Here is a 21,406-nt window from a genome sequence, read left to right on the forward strand (position 1 = left end):
TTATCAAATGCTTTTGTGGCATATTATTGAAGTAATTTTTTCTCTATTGAATTATGTGGATTACTCAACAATCATCCATCTTTATAGTCCTAAGATAAAGCTTTCTTGAATGTAGAATATAGCACTTTATTTAGGATTTGTAATAATATTTGTAAATGATACTGTCTAAAATTTCCTTTTTTATGAATATTATTTTGTTAGGATTTAGTATTATTTTATGTTGGTTTTTAATTCATGAAAAATACAATAAATATCTATGAATCCACTAAAAATTCAACCCTCCCATTCTCAACATTTCATGTAGTTATTCCTGGACTCTTAAAAATGTTATTTGTGTGTTGTTTATTGAATTTGCCTTTGCGGTTGGGGCTACAGTAAGTCGTACACCCTGATTTGGCTGTGCTATGAAATTAGGAATATGTTTGAGTGTTTTCACAAGCAAAGGTTACATATATACATATACAATTAACCTTTGAACAACAGGAGTTGGGGCGCCAACCTTCGCCCTGCGGATTCAGTCAACCACAGACTGTGTAGTATTTAGGAATATATTGAAAAAAATCCGTATATAAGAGGACTTGTGCAGTTCAAACTTGTGTTGTCTGTGTTGTTCAAGGATCAGCTCTCTCTCTCTCTCTCTCTCTATTTTTGTTGTTGCTGTTTTTTGAGGAGGGGCCTGCTTCAAGACCTCACTTAAAGAAAAAGTGTTTTCATTTCCAGAGCCGGTGAATGCCACTTAGAATATTGCAAATGTGTAATTCCTCTTAAGGGCAAAGGAGAAGCCTTGAAAGAGCTGGGGATTTTCCTTTCAACTATCATAAACTCCTTTTTCTTGGACTGTGAAATTATGTTCTTCCTCTGTAACCCTTATTTCCATAAATACGCTCATTTGATTGTTTTTACCACAACAGAATATATCTTTTCTTCAAATAAGTGAACATCTTATTTCTTCTCTTCTTGCCTTTGAGTTTTCTAGTTTGGGAATGTAACCTGGTCGCTTTTTGAAAAAAATCTTGTAATCGCTGAATGTGCCTTATCTTTATAATAGTTCTTCACTCTTGAATCAGTAAGACAATATTTGTTTGGACAATATTTTGTATGTCATATTCAGGCATTAAAAAGCTGGCTTTTATATTGTAAGTAAAATTCTGGTGTGATATTTTAACGCTGTTTCATCACTGCTGAATAATTTTAACTAGACTGTTTACCAGAATTTACAGTCTACTTTTCTATTTTAAAGAAAAAGAAAATTAGGTCTTTCTGAGTTAGTTATGACAAGAAATGAAGTGGCAGGAAAAACCTTCAGGAGAGGACCCGAAGAGACTGGGACAACATTCAAGTCAACACTGAATTAGAGTTTCTGGTGTTCTGTGCTATCAGCTAATTTCCTGACTTTGTAAATTTTTATAAATTTTAGCTACATTTTGTAAGTGAAGACCTTTATGTACCTGATGCTTCTTAATATGCCTGTTGGTACTATTAGCCTTGGGGCAAATTTAGAAATTGAGAAATTAAAAAAACTAGTTTAAAAATTGGTGACAAAGCCAGAGTTACAACCTCCAGCCCTAAATTCTGAATCTTTGCCAAGGAAACATTACAATGTTTTCAGGTGTCCCAGAAACAGATTTTCAGGCCGAAGGGCTTTAAGAGGTCAGCCAGTTCAATTTCTTCATTTTGTAAGAACTAGAATTCAGGCTCAAAGAAAGTCTGAATGATTTTTCTAAGGCAGAACAAAGTTAAGGCTAAAACATTTCTTCACGAACACATTTCTCCACGAACACATTTCTCCGGACAGGTGTTCTGTCCCCTGGTCCACCGTCTCTGAGATCGCCTGAGTTAGCAGTGAAGTGCGTCAGATAAAATGAACAGTTGAGGTCAAAATCCATATATATTAGTGTGAAATATTTTTCCCCCAGAGTTCTAACACAGTAAGTCTTTTAAAAAATGTATTAAAATCCAAATAAAGCACCGCCTTAGTTAGTAATAATATATCAATATGTGTTCATTAGTTATGATAAATTTATTGTTTCAAAGAGCTTAACAACAGAGAAACTGGGCACAGGATCTAAGGGGACCCTTTGTGCTGTCTGCAACTTTTCTGTGAATCTAAAGCTGTTCTAAAATTGAAAGTGTACTTAAAAAATAAATTCTTGTGCTTTACTGAAATATTAGTGCAAAATCTTTATTTTTTTCCTTTAGGAATTTTCTGAGGAAGCAGTTTAGACGAATGTGAATATGACCAGTAATGGGAAATTGAAATACTGAAATGTTTCAGGTAGTGAAAGGGTTCGTTTTGCCCCTCTCCTCTCAGAGAGGTCTGGGCGGTAGTGTTGGACCTGGTTAAAAATGACTACAGCAAGAGAGAGCCTTTAAAATCCACATCAGATAAGTTTTGCGCTGTAATCACAATATTGACAATCTTTTTACTTCCTTTTTTAGTTGAAGCACAATTGATAGGCAATATGATATTAGTTTCAGGTATATGACATAGTGATTCAATATTTTTGTAGATTATACTCCATTTAAAGCTATTATAATATATTGGCTGTTTCCCCTGTGCTGTACAATATATCTTTGTAACTTATTTATTTTATACATGGTAGTTTGTACCTCTTAATGTTGGTTATTTTTAATCTTTTAAAATTGAGATAAAAGTGACATATAACATTATATCAGTTTCAGATGTACAACATAATGATTTAATATTTGCCTATATTGCGAAACGATCACCACAATAATTCTAGCAAGCATATGTCACCACACCCAGTTACAGATTTGTTTTTTCTTGTGATGAGAACTTTAAAGATTTTTCTCTCTTAGCAACTTCCAAATATACAATACAGTATTACTAACTATAGTCACCATGCTGCACATTTCATCCCCAGGGCTAATTTATTTTATAACCAGACATTTTTACATTTTGACCCCCTTTGTGCATTTTTCCCACTCCCTTAACCCCCACCCCTAGACCACCACTCACTGGTCTGGCAATCTGTTCTCTGAATCTATGAGTTCAGTTTTTGTCTGTTTGTTTGCTTGGTTTATATTTTATTTTTTTTCTTTTTTTAGATTCCACATATAAGTGAGATCATGCAGTGTTTGTTTTGTTTTTCTCTGTCTGACTTATTTCACTTAGCATTATGCCCTCAAGGTCCATCCATGTTGTCACAAATGTCAAGATTTCTGTCTTTTTTATGACTGAATAATATTCCTCTGTGTGTGTGTGTGTGTGTGTGTGTGTGTGTGTGTGTGTGTGTGTGTGTAGCTCACATATTCTTTATCCATTCTTCCATTGGTGGACACTTAGGTTGCTTCCATGTTTTAGCTATTGTCAATAATGCTACAATAAACATACATGCATCTAACATCTTGAGTTAGTGTTTTCATTTCCTATGGATAAATATCCAGAAGTGGGTTTGCTGGATCATACAGTAAGTCTATTTTTAATTTTCTGAGGAGCCTCCATTCTGTTTTCCACAGTGGCTGCAGCAATTTGCATTCCCACCTACAGTGCACAGGGTTTGCTTTTTCCCCACATCCTCACCAACATATGTTATTTCTTGTCTTTGTGATAATAGTCATTGTAGCAGGTGGGAGGTGATATCCTATCGTGGTTTTGATTTGCATTTGCCTGATGGTTAGTGATGCTGAGAAACTTTTCAGGTGCCTGTTGGCCATCTGTTCTTCCTTGGGAAAAAAAAAACCTATTCATAACCCAATTCTGCCCATATTTAATTGATTTATTTGCTTGTTTTTGCTATTAAGTTGTATGAGTTCTTTATATATTTTGGATATTAACCTCTTATCAGATATATGACTTGAAAATATTTTCTTCCATTTGGTAGATTGTCTTTTCATTTTGTTTATTATTTCCTTTGCCATGAAGAAGCTTTTTATTTTGATGGAGCCCCCTGTGTATTTTTGCTTTTGTTGTCTTGGCTTTTGGTGTCAAATCCCCCAAATCATCCAGACCTTTGTCAAAGAGGGTGCTGCCTGTGTTTCCGTCTATGAATTTTATGGTTTCAGGTCTTATGTTCCAACTTTTAATCCATTTTGAGTTAATTTTTGTGTATGGTGTAAGTTAATGATCCAGTGTCATTCTTTTGCATGTGTCGTATTATATTTTATCTTTAAAGCATGGAGATTGGGGATATTCAAAGATACGATTTCTCCTGTAATAGTTGTTTGCTTGCAGAGATTACATTGATGAACACTGTGGTAGTTGATTTATAATAAGATCTAAAATTATGTATTTTTTTCCAATTTTTCTCCCCCTAAAGTTTAGAAAGAGTTCTTACTGTAGTTTAAGACTTTGGGAATGGTTCTGGTGATGTGAGGAAGTGGTTAGAGTGACAGGGACAGTTTTCCACCCCTGAGTTGCAAGGGTCTGGGTGACAAATGTTACCAGGAAGTGTGGTCCACTTAGAAGATCAGTTGTTGTGTTCATATTCGTCTCCACCTCCTCCCGCTTCCCAAAGTTTTACTCTCCATAACAACTTTAAAACATTTTAAATCTTGGATTCATGTACACGTAGGATTCAAACACTTTGCAAAGTAAGCATTCGTGTAGGGCTCTGCTTCTGACTGGTCCCCGGCTGTGCGGAGCAGCCCACTGAGCCCTGCTTGCTTATCTTCCTGAGTGAGGTTTTCTCTCCATCACCCCCAGCGCGAGCTATGGCGTTACAAGGGTGTTGTTTTTCATGTGAAATCATCTGTCAACACTGACTCCGAAGTCAGCAGCAAATTCCCCTCTTCTTGTTCTAGCAGAGGAAAATGTGAGCTGAGTGGGCTTGCATTTTCCGTCGCTTGCTCAGATGTCGCAACCATGATGACTCTTCATTCACGCATGTTATGGCTTGAGAGGCTGAAAACACAACCCAGGCATTGTTCACACTGTCAGCCAAGCGTGTGCGTGTGTGTGTGTGTGTGTGTGTGTGTGTGTGTGTGTGGTTGGAGGAGTCATCATCCACCTCTCTGCACAGCCCTGGACCCCAATACTTTGGTTCCTAATTCCACTTATCCTACTTCCAGACCTATGGTACCCTCTGGAATGGACCTTATTTTCAGACTCAAGCTTAAACTTAACTTGAAACTATGGGATAAATGACAAATGATTTGCCTGCCATATGTATTCTGGAAAAGGTAGGGTATGTATATCACAGGGTGATTTATTTAACCATTTAAAAATATTTCTTGAGCAGCTGCCTAGTGCTAGATCCTGTCTTAGACACTCAGGAAATGACTTGGTCATGTAACACTGTAGCCTCACAGACACTGAATTTGTGCTCATACCTTCAATTTGCTCTGCCACCCTTCTCTGTCCTGGACTGAGCCCCGGGAGGCTGAATCACATAGACTCTGTGGAAGGGCTTTTTCATCCTCTGATCATCCCTTGTGTTGGCCAATGAAATGCACTGGCAGGGGGCTGGAGGGCAGGAGGAGAGTGGGGCCGGGTGTTTATTCCCCAGCTCTGCCCCTGGGGGCAACTGCAGCTCCCATGAGACAGTCCCTCCCCACAGCCTTCCTTCTGGGGGTTCCTTGAGGCTTCATTAAGGCTTAGGTGTAAAAGGGTAGCCATTCCAACCCCTGAGACACTGCACTATCCCCTCACGATTTCCCTACACCTGGCCTACTGCCTTTGTAAGAAGTCTTTTTAGTGGACCCTTTTTAAATTGCCCCTCTGTTTCTTGCCAGAAGCCTGGATACAGTCTGATGATGACGATGACGACCATGATGAGTACTGAGCAGTAATAACGACTAATACCGAGCATAGACCACGTCCCAGGTGACACACGACTTTCAGATGTATGATTTGATGATTTCCCAAACCCAAACAAGGTAAATGTCATTCCTTAACTTTGGTCAATAAAGAAACTGAACTTTGAAAAGATTTGGCAATTTCCCCAAGTCCATACAGTGAGCACAAGGCAGACGCGAGCCCTGTGGCTTCCAGGTCCACGCTGTGAACTGTCCCAGCTCTCTCGTGTGCCCCGGTCTGTGTGCTGCAGCTTTTCCGTCAGTGTCCCTAACAGAGAAGGGCCACCAGACAAGCCTCTGTCGCACCTTGTATCTGGCATTACGAACTCTGTTACATTCCATTCAGTTTTGAGAGATGGAAGTAAGAACATGCAGTTGCTTCTGTTAATTATCATCATTTATGTATTTGAAGCCCTGGAACATGATTATGGAGGACACCTTAGATCATTATGATGAATTTAATTACGTGGCAAATCAATAGATATAATGACCCCTCCCCCTGCTAAAATCAGCAAAGTTAGAAGAAATGACCTAACTATAACCCTAACTATAAATCCAGATGTTAAACTGGCACGACCTGACTTGTGTTCCCCAGACTCAGATGACTTTGGCAAATGGTGTGGGGATGTCCCTTTGCGTCTATTGTGCTGGTAGGTAGACTCCAAGGACAGTCTGCTGCCACAGTGTATGATATTGTCACCTTCCTCAACAGAGAGTCCTCTAGGGTGTCAATTTCATATTTAATCTTTTGCAATATTATTCTGTGGTTTCTACCCAGATATTGTAGATGCTCATAGGATAGAAAAAATGAACTCCCCGTGGAAATACAAACACAGTAGGAAAGAAAGTAAAGGTCATTTGTCAAATGTTGGTGGGGCTTTGGCTCTTACTGGAGCCTTTGCAGAGTTTAAAAATCATTCACTACTTAATACACACTTGGAATCATGTAACCCCATGTCCCTCTAATTTTTACCCTTATGAATGTGTGTCCAGGTTTTCCCCCATTCTCTTCTCCTTTCTCCTTCCCCTCTTCTCCTTCCCCTTTAATGCTTTAGCTCTAGGCTGAAGTTTCTTGAGAAATCCTTCCATGACATTTCAGAAGTCTAGGGATTTGAGCTCAGAGACTTGGCTTTCAACACCTTTCGAATAGTTGCCTTCAAGTTTGGTGATTCACACATCAGTCATCTTTTAAATGTCTAGTGCAGGCATAAAAAGTGGGCACAGAAAACAAAAGGATAAAGAAGCCAGACCCTTGCCACTAAAAACTGATTTCACCTCTGAAGGGGCTACAGGTGATGTTCGTTGAGAATGGATGCTCTCTGGGTAGCTGGGGGAGCTGTCGACACTCTATAATTTCTGTCTTTCTTTTTTTTTTTTTAATTGAAGAATGGTCAGTTACAGTGTGTCAGTTTCTTGTGTACAGCGTAATGTCTCAGCCATACATATATATACATATGTTCATCTTCATATTCTTACAGTCTCTTGACTTAGTTAAGTTGCTGATACTTCCTATGAGATGGATGCTAATGGAAATTTCAAACAATGAATTTGGTAGGAGAGGGGGGAGTGCTTGATAAGGTGGGTCATTCACAGAAAAGTTGGGGAAAGCTCCTTTTCTACGGAGTCCACCTTAATCTTTCTTCCCTAAAAGGTAATGCTAATCATCAAAGGAGACGTCTCTCTCTCTGAATCAGAAACCTTTCTGCAGGATCTTACTTCCTCCTGTTCCGTCTCCTCACTTCCATTCATCATGTTTCTCCATGTGTCTGATTGATAACTTAGCTTCCCCTCTTTACAGCTCAATTAAGCATGAATGAGTGAAAAATACTGTAGGGTCTGGCTGTCCTTGATTTCTTTTTACTCTTTTTTTTTTTTTTCTTCTTTTCACTGTTTGCTGCTCTTCACAGCTACAGCCCTCAAGTGTGTGAACCCGTCTCACAGCAGGAAGTAATTTCTAAATGAAATCGGCACTAGACTTTTGACCGTACCATTAGTTATTTGCTGTATTAGCTGGTGCCCATCCCTCTGCCTGTCTTGTCTTCATGTACAGTGTAGATTTGATCTCTTAGGTTCGTATTAGAAGGTAATCCTTTGGGTTTTTTTTCCCCTGGGCATTTTCTAAGGCAGGAAAGAATTTCTCACCCCTGGAGCTCTACGCTGCTGCAGGTAAAGAATTTAACAGCTGTGGGGGTGATAATTAGAGCCTCTAATAATTTGACTGACCTGCCCTAGGTACTCAATCGTACAGTAGGCCTTTCTTCCATGTTGTAAGATGGCTATTTAGCTCTCTACCTATGTGGTTTAGGAGATCTACATGGCCTTAAATTCACTGACAATATGATTCAGCCCAAGGCACATGAATGAATGTTGCCCATAGAGAATTCTGTGGGCAAGCTTCAAAATTTATTTGGAAATAATTTAAAAATTTTTTTTCCAGCGGGGGAGGGTATAGCTCAGTGGTAGAGTGCATGCTTACCATGCATGAGGTCCTGGGTTCAATCCCCAGTATCTCCATTAAAAAAAAAATTTTCCCTGTTCAATATTGGGATGAAGGGGCAGTTCTGAAATTGGTCATCTGTTTTGGCTGTGTTACAGGAGGAGTTGGGGACCTTTGGGCTCAGAGGGGTGGGGCAGCAACATTCACCAAGAAGGTGGCAGGAGGAACATGGATCTGGGTTCCAACAGCCCAAGCCAGATGCTTTGGGATCTTGCTTAGGATCTGAGAGTTGGAGAGAGAGAGGGCATTAATATACTTGCAGTTTGGGGCCTTGGTGAAAACAGGAGGAGAGGTGGGTGGTTCTTGCAGGGAAGCTAAGTATAAAGGGAAGGGTTTTTGGAGGAGTGAATGAAAGAAAAGGAAATAACAAAACTGCTGTTACCACCGCCATGGTTTACTGAACGTAAAGACATATTGTCACAATTTTATATAACAAGCATTGTGCCAGAAGCCTGTTCCTAAGTTTCACAACAGCCGCATGAAGTTGGGCACATCTGTTCCCTTTTCTCAGTAGGAGGAAAAAGTTGTCCAGAAGTCATTCAATGTGGAGGTGGTGAACCCAAGATCTGAACCCCAGGCTAACTGAGTCCCAAGTCAGGAAAAACAATGTTTCCAAAACCAGCTTCTTTCTAAAATGTCATTGTATCTTATTTAGAAAAGGGAGAAGTTGGCAATGGAGAAAAGAGGAAGGATGAATACCAGAAAAGAAACAGCACAGGCCTTGGAGGAGACAAGGCTAATAATGACGGTAGTCAACACTATAAAAATAAATTCTGTAAAATATAGATAATGTACTGCCCTGAATTGCATCCTATATGTATCACTTCTTCTGCCACCTCACCCCAGAAACTTGCATGGTGCTCAGACCCTGTCTTTCCTGATTGATCAGTTTCTAGCTTTTCACAGTGGTATTCTGGAGGCATCCAGCTGTAACTCCTAGTCGTGAAAATGAATACTGGTCTCTCTTTTTTAAAAAGTAACAAATGTTTTTCATCGTAGGCATTATAATCTTAAAGATAATTATAGCTTTAGTCCTCAATTAAAAAATAAACCATGATACAGTATTTTTCACAGCCTCCCACTTTTATTATAGTCTTAATGTTTTCAGCCTCTGACTTTGCTGGAGCAACTTTACTGTAACATCTGCGTGAACTGTTGTGTGGGAATATTGGTGCCTTTCGTGAGGTTCCTGAGGGTGCCCGGGGTGGGGCGCTGGAGAATGGGGTACGTGATGCCTGCTCTGAGGGAACGAGCGGCCCCCAATCCCTGCTCCGTGTGAACGCTCAACCCCTGTCTGTGGCTTTGCCTCTGGAACGTCTCTCTCCATCCGTACAGTGTTACCTGCAGCCTCGTCCCTCTCGTTCTCCAAAGCACAGAACAGCAAAGCTGCTGAAAACTGGGGAACACGGATGCGTGGACAGGGACCACAGCAGAGCGTTTGTGGGTTGATGTTTCCTTAGGCCTTGCTGCCTCCGGTTTGGTCAGGTACCCTTCCTCCACCAAGATCATTTCCCCAACCCCCTCATCTGCTCTGAGGTCCCGGGTCCTCATCCAGTCTCTGAGAGGTGCCGCCTGAAAACTTCGAGTCCCTATTACCATACACAGGGGGATGTTTAAGTCCAGTCCTCTTGCTCAGTTCTGGGCCAGATATATATCTTACAAGGCCCGTTAACGAGCTCCTCTAAAGACAAACACATAGAATTGATAGGTCCGGAAATTTTGGGGGCAGTTTTCCTCTAATGTAGGTCAAACCTAATTCATACACAGGGCTACCCGTGTCCGCTGCCCACCCGCTCCTTCCTGTTTCCGCCCAGAACTCCTCCAGGGAGCAATCTTGGTTTATTTTTTCTTTTACATTAAAATGACACTGATGATATTATCATCATGATGCTATTAGTAACCTGAAAATTAGAAAATCTTGCCGAATACTGACTCCAAATGTTGAAATTAAAAATAGAATTGATCTTACATCCTGATTTCTTTCCCAGCCTGAGTCAGAAATCTTCTGCTAAAGTGTATGGTGGTCCTGATACTTGCCAGCAGGGCTTTTCAAATCTTTTTGTGTATTACATCTCTGTTTCTTATTTATAAACAGAAAAACTTGAAATATGTGAGACTGTAAAGTACGAGCACGGAACTAGAGATGAAATGCTCTATCTCATAGGACACTTGGAATGGAGGAGGAGAGAAAGTAAATGTTAAAGCATATTCTTTAGACTTGAGCGGAGAAATCCAGGTCAGGGATATTGGAGAGAAATTGTATTTGACAGGCCATGTCTTTTTTTTTTTTTTTTAAAACATTTTTTTAATTGAATTATAGTCATTTTCCAAAGTTGTGTCAAATTCCAGTGTACAGCACAATTTTTCAGTTATACACGAACATACATATATTCATTGACAGGCCATGTCTTTGGAGTGAGAAAGATTTGGGTTCCAATATCAGTTCTGTCTCTAATTAGCTGGGCAAGTAAGCTTGGACAATCCTCTCTGTGCCTCCCTTTCTTCATTTATAAAATGGGGGTTATAATTATAATATAAACATCTGAGAGTTACAGTGAGGGTTAAATATACCGGGAGTGTGGCTGGTATGTGACAACTGTTCCGTAAATACCAACATCCTTCTATTTTCCCTTCCTCTCTGATTCATTCTAAGTGGGGTGCTGCAGCAGTAAAAAAATACAAAATTCTATAAATTAGAAATTCTTATAATTAGGATGAGGTGACTCCTGATGAGCCTTAAATAGAATTAGGAAGGGGGCTGGTTACCAGAGGAACCAAGCGTGTGATTTGAGAGTCTGAACTTTTAGCCCCACTTCTGAGCTCCAGGGAGGGGAAGGTGGCTGAAGATCAAGTTCATTTACCAACAGCTAATGATTTAATCAATCATGACCAAGTAATGAAACTTAGATAAAAACTGAGAAAGAATGAGGCTAAGGGAGCTTCCAGGTTGGGAGGATGGCAGGCCCAGAGTTGGGCAGGGAAACCCGGCAGCCCTCCCTCTTCCCCTGCCCACTTCTTCATCTGATGGTTCATTTGTGTCCTTTATGATATTATAAAACAAACAGATACTTGAATGCTGCTGCAGGTGTGTTCTCTGGAAAGTAGACTGAGACAAAGTCTAGCTGCAGGGAACTTGTTGGGGGCTGCTCCTGGGATCAGGGCCTGTGGCGGGAGGAACAGCAGTAGGGCTGGACAGAGCGAGAGCTGGGCTCAGATGTAGAGACATCAAGGATGCTGCCAAGCCCGCAGGGAGCCCTGTAGCCGGGATGGCGCCTCAGGGCGGTACCAAGTTGGGGCGAGGCATGTGCGCCTTTAACCCTGCATTGACCAGTCACTGGATGTGGGCAGCTCCAGGGACAGGTGCGTGACTTTGAGGAAAAAGGGTGAAACATTGAGGGCTGTCAGCTGGTAGCACTGCCAGCAGCTGGAGGAAGAAGGTGTCCGGTCCTGAAGGGAGAGCAGGGTAGCATCGTACAGTGTCCACTACAGATGCCAGCTGGAGATTTGACGAAATTAGAAAATGACTTTCCATCTTCTTTGGGTGTGATAATTTTATTATAATTAAAAAAACCCTGAGTTCTTATTTTTTAGATGTAGAGACTGAAATATTTATTCATGAAATGATATCACAGTTGGGATTTACCCCAAAATACTGTTGAGGGGTGAGGGGAGTATATTGTGGGAGGACAAATGAAACATGAGTTGACAATCATTGAAGGGGGTACATGGGCATCACTGTGCTATTCTCTTCATTTTTGTATACTTTGACTCTTTCCATAATTTAAAATGTAGAAAAAAAGATACTAAAATTTAAAAGTCACTTATAAAACAAAAATGTCCGTTACTGGGGCATAACAGGTGACATTTCTGTGAGCGTGATTAATGTTCCTCTTAATACCATTCTTCCTTTCCATATAAAATATTAATAATTAGATGGAGATCTACATTACGTTTTAATTTCACAGAGAAGATAATAAGAAAAATCATGGGAGAAGGGTGATTTTAGGTTTGAATGAAGGACAAGTGCCCTCAGAAATAAAAAATTATTAAATTTCAGACTACAGGGAAAGAGCATTGTGGGCATCTGAAGAGTGGAACAGACGTGCATCCTTCTAAGACGCCTCACGTGAAATCTGACTGAGGGCGATCTGGGGAACTGAAGTCCTCTGCCTGTCTTTCATGTCATAGAATGTAGCCGTGTATTTTTTTTTCCTTTCAATGCATGGCAATTATTTCCCCCCTTCAAAGGGAAAAATGGCTCGTATGTGTGCCATGAACAAAAAGACAATTTTTGCTCTTGGTAATGAGGTATTTGTACATCTAGTTGAAGAATACATGATAAATAAAGCCAGGTTAAAAATAACAGAGCAAATGTTATTTTTCTTAAGTGAGAATTCTTTCCTATAGCATCCTTCCTGGCTGTGCTGTTTGTCATTTCTGTTTTAGTTCCTGCACTCCTTGTTAAGAGGAGAAGTGGGTCACACTAGCTGTATATAATGTTACCTGGAGCTCTCTTCTAGCTTGTGATTCAGCAGAAAGACTCTGTGTGTGTGTGCGTGTGTGTGTGTGACACTAAAAACCATTTTGGGAGAAAAAAGCTTACATCAAGCTTAAAATCCACATAACTCTTTCAATGGCATGATAAGGTACGTTTGTGGGTACCACGTGCATCTTTAATAATTGGGAAATACACCCCATTGCCCATGCTTCACACCATCCCATGTGGGGGACCTGTCTTCACACTAGAAGGATAAAAGCGCATCTGTTCCCTGGCAGCTTTGGTCTCCCTGGGGCCTCATTTGGCCCTCTCCATTTGGACCGGACTCCTAGCAAAATGGGATGCGGGCCCTGCATCCTCTCATTAATCTTGCTGTATTTCTTGCTCTTTTCAGGGCTACTTTTCTTCTACCTTTCACTTTGGGTCCCTGTCTCAGATGTCACGCCAAGATAAGTTGAGAGAAAAATCCAAAGGTCTCCTGGGTTTTTGGAAACATTAAGGTTTTAGACAGTGCTAAGTAGGGTAAAAGCAGAATATTAATGCTAATGCCCTTGAAATCGCCCCTGAACTGAGCATGGCTAATACATCCCTGCCTGTATTACAAAATACCTGGGTCACTCATTCATGGGGAGGTTTGTTCTCTTCGTGGCCCGGATACCAGAGGCGCCAAATTATCAAAGGGGCCCCTCACCTGGACACGGGCCGGGCGGCTCTGAGTTAGCAGGCCATGTCTGGTTCTTGCTGATTCTGATCCTTTTTTTTTTTTTTTTTTTGAACTTCAGTTCTTTGCCCTGCTTTCTGCCATTTTCCTCTTTTTCATGGTCCTTCCTTCACCCGATTTCTCTCATCACGTGCTTCTCTGTCCCACCGGGCTTCTCTCACCTTCGAGGAAGCCCAAAGCCAAAGCGCGAAGTCAGAGGGCTCATCTCGGGCCCCTCTCCTGCTCCGTTAGTCCACACCCCTCCTCACTGTCAAAAATGCTTTCCTCACCCTCCCTCCGACCACAGCTACCTGGCAGGAAAGGCGCTGCTGGACTCAGGGAAGCTCTGAGGCACAAATAACCAGGCTGCACCCCCCCTCCACCAGTGAGACTGGTAGTTTAATAGTTGCTCCCTTGCCCCCATTTTCGCACTTCACCCTCCTGTTCCTTACCCATCCTTCCTACCGTCCCTTCTCTTCCTTCCAATGGCTGGTTATTACCATTTCCCCCAACTCTTCTTGCCAAGTACCTGCCTTCATTGTATCCTCTCTCTTTGACCTACAATGTGCACCTCATTCTTTGTTTGCAACTCGGTCACTGCTAGAGGGCAGGGTAGCCCTCCTCTCGACATGACTCTCTTTGACCTTCATGGCATCCCCGTAGATGTCAGCTTTTAAAACTCGGTGCCTGATGAAAAGGACCAGGAGTATTTCCTTCCTTGTAACTTGCTTTCCAGCTCCTTAGAGCGCCCGAGTCGACAACAACCACAGCCAAGTGGTGCTCTTGCGGTAGAATTGTGTGCGCGCAGGTCCTTGAGATGCATCAGTAAGGATGTTCGGTTGGGACCAAAAAGAGACATTCTGGCTAACACAGGGGGAGAGGAATTTATTGGAAGGATCTGGAGTAGCTCCAGGAAAAGCTAAACCAAAGAGTCACAAAAGGGACAAGGATAGGGCCAGCTCTGGGGGTCCGGGTGGCAGGAACAAAATCACAGGCGCCCTGAGGTGGTGCAGCCTGGTGGCATGCGGTCAGCCACTCCCCCGCTCTCTGGTGCCCTATGCTCAAGACACAAATGCCAGGGAAAGAGAGGATGATGGGCCAAGCTTGGGTCACAGGTCCACCCTTCCCCAGGGGAGAGGTGAGGGAGTGGGGGAAAAGGGGAGTTTAGGTCCCTGATAGAAAGAAGCCTGGCCAGGAGGTGATCCAGACGCAGCCAGAGCTCTCCGAAGCCACATCGCGGTGCTGTGCTCTGAACAGGAGGATGCTAAGTGGACAAAACTGACAAGTGGCCACTTGAGGAAGAAGTAGATTCAAGGGAGGACAAGTGGATTCAATCGTTTTTAAAAATCATTTTCTGTCAGTTCAGAGCAGCACCTCCCTCTCCCACCTTTAAAAGATGGAAAGCCAAGACACTAGGGTCAGGGTTCAAGGTCAGGCTGTGAAGAGGATTTGTTCATTAAGAGTAGTAAACATGACAGAACCCCGTGAGTCAGTATATCGCTAAGTACTTTCCGTATATTAATTAATTCCCTCAATAACCCAAAGAGGTGGGTGTTATTATCAACCCCATTTTATGGAGGAGGAAACTGAGGCCCAGAGAAGTTAAATAACTCGCCCGAGACTACACAGCTGGTACCATGTGCAGCAGAGTAAGGATTCAAGCCTAGGCAGTCTGGGTTACTCTGTGTTCCTATCCATCATGTGATCTACCTCAGAATCTCTGTATAACAAAACAAATGTTTAGAACAAAATACTTCAAGAAAATGGGCAGCTCTGATCATCTTTGCTGTGTGGAACAGAAGGGCATCGGGAACAGGGACATTTTAAATGATAGTTGATAATCTCTCCCCCAGGAGCCCAACTTGGGGATTTCATCAATAAACACCTGTTCCCACGCAGACGTAACACACGGGGACAGGAATCACTGGCCCGCGGAGACACACGCTCACCTCCTGGGAAGACGGCTCTATGATTTTACTTCCTTGGGGCAGTTATTCGAAAGTACAGTCGTTTTATTTTTAGTTACCTTCAGATTATACCCCAGAGCACATCTCTTCACTGTCTCTCCCCGACACTCCTCTGCTTCTCAAAAAGAGAAACACTGAAACTTCTCTCCTCCACACTAAAAGGCCTTTGTCCGAAACCACACATGTCGATTTTAAACAGAAAATAATATTAAAGCACAGTGCTTCCTTTATGTGCCTCCCGCAGCTTTCTGAGTTCCTGTGTCCCTGGATTTATGATGTGCTCTGCACTTTCCACATTCTCAGTCCTGTTTTCCCACATTTGAAGGAGAAATGATCAAGAGATTTGTGCTGGAGTAAATTTATTCTGTCTTGAGCTGGGGGAAGGTTCCAAATTCACCACAGCATGGAAAATAGAAATGCTGTAAGCATCAGGCTTTCTTCCCAGACCCGCCGGCAGGCAAGCGCTGGGCCTGGGGCAGAAATGAATGGACGATGCGTTCTTGTAATCACGCCTCTGCTCAGAGCCGTTTGGGTTTCACTTGCGGGGAGAGAAATCTGGGCCCTTTATAGCTCCCTGGCTCTCTTGTGCGGGATGAGGGGGCTGTGAGCTTTGGGGGCTGAGCACTGAACTGGGGATTTGCCCTCGGTCTCTCGGAACAGGACACCCGGGATAGGAGGCGGGGAGCCATAGGAGAATACGGAGAGTGTAAGTTCATTTTCACCTTTCAAGAAATTAACCTGTTGACTCTCAGTCGTAATCCTAGGGATGTACGTCATTCTGTTTAAGAATAAGAAGCTCAGGCAAAAGGAGCTGAAACTTGGAAATAAAGGTTTACTGGCTGGGATTTTCTTTCAGTGTGTCTGCTTATTTCAGCCTTCTCTTCTGTTTACCTCTCCGTGTAATGTAACTGTCCACCAGCTGCTGTCCCGTCTTGTCAAGAAGACTGCATTCTGTAGCGGACTTGGCCCTTCGAGTCCCAGGGTTGGGTAGGACATTAGCAGACAGACCAATCTGCAGAGTTGGCCAGGGGACTAGCCACCTCCTCCTGGTGTCTGAGTCAGGCGCTGTCCCATTGGCAAGCATCTTCAACACGTGAATTTGGTTAGGTTGGAGGGTCCTAGTTTTTAAGGCCTTTGTGTGTTGCTGCTTTTTTTCTTGCTCCTTTATTATTTTTTAAAAATCACTTATTCCATAGTCTCTTTCAGTGTCATAATTGGTAAGATAGCAGGGCAAGGGCAGACAATATTCTGCCGCTTGGTGACCTGCTCGGTAAGACCAAGAATACCTTTCATTTAAAAGCAGAGACAAGTGACAGGATAGCATTAAAAATCAAAGCAGGGGAGGGTATAGCGCAGCGGGAGAGTGTGTGCTTAGCATGCACGAGGTCCTGGGTTCAGTCCCCAGCACCTCCGTTAAAAAATAAATAAAAACATAAATAATAAACCTAATCACACTCCCATGCCCCACAAAAAGCTTAAATAAATCAGTGGAGGAAGATATGGGCTAATGAATAAGGGAAGCTGAAACTATTGATTATCTTTGTGGAAAAAGAAATAAGACCTTTGCTTATTACCATGTTAATATCTCAGTTCCACGCTTACTAAGATCTAAACAGACAAAATCAAAAGTGTAAAGCTTTTAAATAAAATACAAAATTCTGTTCAGAAGACTTTCTTTAAAAGGGACACCAAAGATTGCACACCAAAATTGAAAAGTTGATACATTTGACTATATTAAACTGAAAATTTCTGTTTAAAAAAAAGACACAAAAACAAATCGAGAAGATAAACTATAAGCTGAAGGAGAATATTTGCAACACACATATAAATACATTAAAAAAAAATAATAAAAGCGGAGATCTTTCATTTCTTCCTTGGTCTGGATCTTGTCTCTTCCCTCACTTTCTCGTCTCCAGCCAGGCTAGCCTCCTTGCCATTTCTACAAATCCCCAGACACTCTCCCACCTCAGGGCCTTTGCTCTGGCTGTTCCCACTGCCTGTAATTCTCTTGCCCCACTTGGCGTCCCCTTGGCGTATATCCTCATGCTCGTCAGTCTTGGCTCACTCTCTCCTGAGATGTCCCCGGAGCCTCCTATTTCACTCAGCAACTGCCCTGTCCTTCCCACTCCCAGCCCCCTCGCCTGCTTCCTTAATTTCAAAGCACTTATCCCTTCTCACAGCTATAGACTCTATTCATTTATTATGTTTAATACAAGTTTCTTATGTTTCCTCCCAACGTAATCAAAGCTCGTGGGACAGGGATCTCTCTCTGGTTCACTGGTGTAGCCCAAGTTAGGGGCTGGTACAATCACTCAAAATTTTTATAGGAGCGCAAGAGTATTTGAATGAGTGAGCGAATGATCCTTATTGGAAGTCAGAGGTTACCAATGTGACCCCACCCTCTGATGTAAACTGGCGAGTTACAGATATGCTGAGAGATGGTCGCCCTCACCCCCGAAGCAGCTGGCCAGGGTCTGGGGCAGCCAAAGGTCCGAGCAATTTTTTCCCACTACAAGTTGCCTTCTCCACTTACCCCAATGTCCTTTGTAGTAGTATGGCCACTTTCTAGGTGTGCCAGGACATTAAAAGTTCAGGAAACACTGCCCTAGCTAAGGTGTGCCTCATTGGGCAAAAATGGAGACATCATGCACTTTTCACCCTGTGAGGGGTCCCTCCCTGGAAGTGCCTGTCTCTTGACATCAGTATTCCCGAAGCTCAATCAAATGTTAGTTCAACAACCATTTCCGTTGTGGATCAATGAAATGTTCTTTTACACAAATGATTTTATGCGATAAATTGTGTGTTTTAAAACATAAAGAATATATAGGAAATGAATAAAAGAATTAATATATAGCAAGAGAGTGGGAGAAATATTTAAAGTGTTAAAATTATTGGTGGGTGTTGCCGAGAGTGGTGGTGAGAAAATCAGGTGGCCTGGAAGAGGATGCTAATGAATGTAGCCTTACATTTTTATGCCTGGCTGTTCTAAAATGGAAGTTCCTTTAAGAGGGAGGGCTGATGGGAGACCTTCCCTACAAAGAGCTCAAAGTCTGGGGATCTGCCTCCCCGAATATTCCTCCTGGGTCCCTTGTTTATCACAAAGAAAGCTCTCAGCATCACCTCTAGCTGAATCCTAACCTGGGGATGATAAGGACAGTCATGGTACTAGGTCTGTTTGCACCAGGTTTCTTAGGAAAACATCACTGTGGGGCAGATGCAAGATCTCAGCCGCTGGGCAAGCAGGTATTAAGCCAGAGCTATAAAGGACCGAGTGGCGGTGGGCCAGAGATTGAGAATCAGGACCAGAAGAGCCAGGGGAAGCCTGGGAGGAAGGCCCAGGGCCAGACGAGGCAGTTGGCTGAATCTGGCAGTGCCCGGAATCTGGCAAGCATGAGAGATCTGGGAGCCAGGAGTCAGGCAGAAGCCAGGAAACTCCGGGTTCATGAGGTGAAGGCTGAATGGTGTGGGGAGGGAGAGTCAGGAACAAGACAGCAGGAAGCAGCATCAGGGATGTCTTGAAACCAAGACAACAGTTTCTGCCAGGAAGACTCGTCTATGCCTCTTGCCAAGGCGAAATGCAGCATCTGGAAGAGTGTGCTCAGGCCTGCAGGTGGGAGCAGGGTGAAGAGGCCAGCGTGGTTCGATAGCCAGGATGGAGCTGCAGCCAAGGGAAGGTGCTGGCACTCAGCCTCTCTGAGAAGGCGATCTTTCCCATCCCCTCTTTCTAGATCTTATGCAGCACTGAAGGATGACAGTTACATGCACTGTGACAACCTGTTAAGAGTTTGGGGGACAGTCATTAGCCTCAAGCGTCCCATCCCTACTGGAGGTGGCCCTGCACTGGCCCCTCCTCTGGCATCTCTCATGTTAGCCTAGTCATTGGAACCCCCACTTCGAACCTAAAAACTCTGGGACAGACTGACCAGGAGGCCCAAAATGAGGATGCACGTCCTCTGAGGTCCCTTCAACAATGGGGTCAGGGCTGGAGGGGCCACAGGACTCAGGGAAAGGTTGGTCACTCCCCAAATGAGGGGAGTTCAGGACAGGATATGCCCAGGGTCTGACCATCACACAAAGGGCCCAGGTTCCATATTTGTGATTTTAAGAATTCACGGTTGCCAATTGATGTCCCGAACATGGTTTCTTTCCTCCATTTATCAGATTAATGTTTACTGAGTGCTTACTGCATGCCAGGCCGTGCTGCTCCCTATCAGCAGTGCCCCGACTCCCCTGGCCAGCCCTGGGTCTCTGCGTTCTCTCATTGCACACCGTTCTCCGTTTGGCTGGCACTCTGCCCTCTGAATGAAGTTTGCTATAACTTTATGTTACTCTGTTCTGCTAAAGGTTCTTGCTGGTGTCTGATTTTCTAACCATTTTTCAGGCATGTCGAAGATGGCTCTCTGGCTTCTGCATGTTCTTTTGCTGTGACATATTCCAAAGTAAGAAAGGGCATTTATAAGGAAGATGCAAACCCAAGAAGCAAACAGTTACAAAGTAGCCTGCACCCTGTTCTCCAGACCCAAATGCACTTGGGCTTGGTGTTCTGGGCCTGGCAAGCCATCTGGGCACAGTCTACTAAGGTGACACAGTTGTACCCTGGGGACTCATGCATTGTACAGAGTAGGTCTGATTTAGCAAAGGACAGACAGAAAGAATAGATGATAATAAAGATATATAATAATGATAATGATGATGATGATGAAATAACAATAAGAATAGTAATTTGGGAGTCATTATAATGTAATTATGGGGGGAACACAGACTTTGAAGTCAAGAAGACATGAGTTCAAGTATGCTTACAATCTGTGTAAATCTAACCACGTTTCTTAACTTTTAGTGTCTTAGTTTCTTTACCTCTGATATAAAAATAAGAACGCCTGCCTCATAGTGAGAGTTGCTTTAAAGGTTAAATTAACAAGGTCATGTATTTAAAGTGCCAGAAGACAAGTCCTGTGGCTGTGATACGAATCAGGTGCTTAAGAAAGGGAAGTTAATAGTAAGAGTAGCTTCTACGTATTGAGCGCTTATGAAACGCGAGACCCTGAAGCTGGAACAATAATGTTTTCTCACTGTCACCTAGGAGATAAGAATTATGCACATCTTAGAACTGAGGGACCTGAGACTTAGGGAAATTTAATAAATTACTCAGATTCACGTAGTTAATCAGAGAGCTTGGCCAGGGAAGTAAGAAAAGGGGAAGCAGGTGAACATTTACGGAATGCTTACTGCGTACCAAGCACTGTACCAGATACATCACAAGCATTAACTGGTTGAATTATTATTATAACCCTAAGAGTTAGATGTTACTATCTCATTTTACATGAGGAAAGGGCAATTTTCTCAAAGTTGTACAGATGCCTATAGGTAGAGAGTCAGGATTCCAGCCCAGACCTGGCCACCCCCAAAGCTTATGGTCTTTCCCTTGAAAGAAGGAAGGGAAGTTAGGGTTCAGGTTTTGTTTACCATGAAATAAAGCTTGGGTCTTTAGAATTTTTTTAATGACTGATTTCAGAAATAGAGAACAGATTCTGACATTGCTTTTAAAACTTTTGACTATCTTGAGACTCATAACCTCCTCTGATGGTTCACTTAGCTTTGCTTCCATCCTCAGTCACCCCAGCTGTACTCCAGGAAAAGCGGGAGCTGGCTGGTCCCCTTCCTGGGAGATTCAGCTCTGTGCACATTCCTGATGCCTGGTCATTTGGAGAATCAGTGTCCCTGGTTGTGAAGTCCAGGCCAATGTATCAGATGGTCTCCAGACCTGAACAGAAGACCGAGCTCTAAGAAAGGCGAAGAAAACCCTCATGTTGAGAAACTGAGAATATTGCTTTTTTAGAAAAAAAAAAATCAAAATATGTGAAAAGTAAAGAGAGGAAAACTCAGGTCAGATGCAGCCTCTCAGCTTGACGAGCTTCCGGTTTCGCTCGCTCCATTTCCAGGATGGTTCAGTCCTGATTGAGAATCTCCTTGGCTGTGTCTGTAGATGG

General features: G+C 42.7%; 1 long non-coding RNA gene and 1 other non-coding gene across 4 annotated transcripts in view; both read left to right on the forward strand.

Annotated features, from left to right (window-relative positions):
• Positions 1-21,406, forward strand: part of LOC105103526 (uncharacterized) — a 98,415-nt gene that overhangs the window by 49,969 nt on the left and 27,040 nt on the right. For all 3 annotated transcript variants that reach the window (XR_010377832.1, XR_010377831.1, XR_010377833.1), the window contains one exon: positions 5,695-5,838. This is a non-coding gene — a long non-coding RNA (uncharacterized LOC105103526). The remainder of the gene's footprint in view (positions 1-5,694; positions 5,839-21,406) is intronic.
• TRNAG-ACC (transfer RNA glycine (anticodon ACC)) lies at positions 8,199-8,271 on the forward strand. The gene has a single exon. It is a non-coding gene; the product is annotated as a tRNA-Gly (tRNA).

The sequence above is a fragment of the Camelus dromedarius genome, chromosome 25 (assembly GCF_036321535.1).
Source record: "Camelus dromedarius isolate mCamDro1 chromosome 25, mCamDro1.pat, whole genome shotgun sequence".
Lineage (NCBI taxonomy): Eukaryota > Metazoa > Chordata > Mammalia > Artiodactyla > Camelidae > Camelus > Camelus dromedarius.